We start from the raw sequence: 2,348 nt of genomic DNA, 5'->3' as shown, positions 1-2,348 counted from the left end.
AATGAAGCACAAGGAGCGAAAAGGCTGAGTGCCAATCTACTATATAATACTGGTAGGTTTTTCGGTGGTTTTTCGATTCCTGTCACCAAACCGCGCGGATTTGTGCCTTCTCCTTCGGTTGCTATGCCAACGTGACCCAGGAAATCGATTCCGCTAGGTCCCGACTTCCAATTTTGTCCACGAACAAAGTTTGAAGAGGTTTGTCTCGCAAATTTGAGCAGAAACAGTGAACTTTGACCTGAACTTTGACATCGCGGCGAAAGAGATCTGTGATTGGTTCTTCTTCTAAACACTACATTAAACACTACGCGACCGCACCTCAGACGAACCTAGCTGTGTGTTTTATTTCTCTACCCCAGACGAACCTAAAATAATAAGAAGATAGATAGATCTGTTTATCTGTTAATGGAACTCCAAAATATTCCATAGATTTGTTTACTTAATTTTTAAAAGATAAGTTCGAAACATTATCACCTGATAAGTCGCCGTATAACCTTATAGGTTCCAGCGACTAAATATTTTCCCCCGGTTCAACCATAGACATGTACGTCATCATGATCTCCCCTTAATTTGACCGTTATTTTGGCTGTCTTAGTGAAATGGTAAGATATATCTCTATGTTTTTTACATGTAAGTGTTCGGAAAAAATACAGTTATAGCAGCTATGTACAAAAATAAGCAGCATATGCTCTTTTCGCCAAAGTAAAGTCCTTTTTTCTTCTGGTTTCTTATATGTGTCACAGCACACCGCAAGCTTTTAGGCGAATAGCAAGTGAGTGGTATATATATATCATCAATTTTATAGTAGATAACGGTGTAAAATACTTACCATGTTCATGTCCGTTATACGTTTTCAATAATCCATATGTGTCATTTAATCATTTAATTGTGTGTTGCTTGATGCCATGTATGTATGTGTGTGTGTACATGACTTTAAATAAGCATGGATGGATGTGTGCACTCGATTGTGTGTGTGAACCATGTATATATTTTCTGTTGTCAATTACATATGTTATACTATGCGTTTGAATCATTAAGTATTTTAGACGTCATACTTTTTTTCGTATCTTCACGATGGCTTTTTACCCGTTTAAATTTTAATGCTTCCAACTTTCAAAGCGCTGCACGGCTGGGAAGAGATGCGCACTTTTATCACTGTTGTTCATGTAGACGTAATCATGGATTCATGCAAACGTCATACCTGCTGTATTTTATTTTGTTTGTTTGTATAGTCGCGTGCGGTCGCGCAGTCTTTTTGGTCAGTTCCGATTACCTCCCATTGATGCGAAAACCTATATGACTGTTTTTTGTTATTTTTCTCTCTGTTAATTCACCAGTGGCTATGTAACATGTGTTATACCTTATAGGTTCCAGCGACTAAATATTTTCCCCCGGTGCAACCATAGACATGTACGTCATCATGATCTCCCCTTAATTTGACCGTTATTTTGGCTGTCTTAGTGAAATGGTAAGATATATCTCTATGTTTTTTACATGTAAGTGTTCGGAAAAAATACAGTTATAGCAGCTATGTACAAAAATAAGCAGCATATGCTCTTTTCGCCAAAGTAAAGTCCTTTTTTCTTCTGGTTTCTTATATGTGTCACAGCACACCGCAAGCTTTTAGGCGAATAGCAAGTGAGTGGTATATATATATCATCAATTTTATAGTAGGTAACGGTGTAAATTACTTGCCATGTTCATGTCCATTATACGTTTTCCATATTCCATATGTGTCATTTAATTGTGTGTTGCTTGATGCCATGTATGTATGTGTTTGTGTACATGACTTTAATTAAGCATGGATGGATGTGTGCACTCGATTGTGTGTGTGAACCATGTATATATTTTCTGTTGTCAATTACATATGTTATACTATGCGTTTGAATCATTAAGTATTTTAGACGTCATACTTTTTTTCGTATCTTCACGATGGCTTTTTACCCGTTTAAATTTTAATGCTTCCAACTTTCAAAGCGCTGCACGGCTGGGAAGAGATGCGCACTTTTATCACTGTTGTTCATGTAGACGTAATCATGGATTCATGCAAACGTCATACCTGCTGTATTTTATTTTGTTTGTTTGTATAGTCGCGTGCGGTCGCGCAGTCTTTTTGGTCAGTTCCGATTACCTCCCATTGATGCGAAAACCTATATGACTGTTTTTTGTTATTTTTCTCTCTGTTAATTCACCAGTGGCTATGTAACATGTGTTATACCTTATAGGTTCCAGCGACTAAATATTTTCCCCCGGTGCAACCATAGACATGTACGTCACATCATGATCTCCCCTTAATTTGACCGTTATTTTGGCTGTCTTAGTGAAATGGTAAGATATATCTCTATGTT

This window comes from Littorina saxatilis, linkage group LG9, assembly GCF_037325665.1.
Source record: "Littorina saxatilis isolate snail1 linkage group LG9, US_GU_Lsax_2.0, whole genome shotgun sequence".
Taxonomy (NCBI): Eukaryota; Metazoa; Mollusca; class Gastropoda; order Littorinimorpha; family Littorinidae; genus Littorina; species Littorina saxatilis.
The sequence above is the reverse complement of the archived record's forward strand: the minus strand, read 5'-3'. Positions refer to the sequence as shown.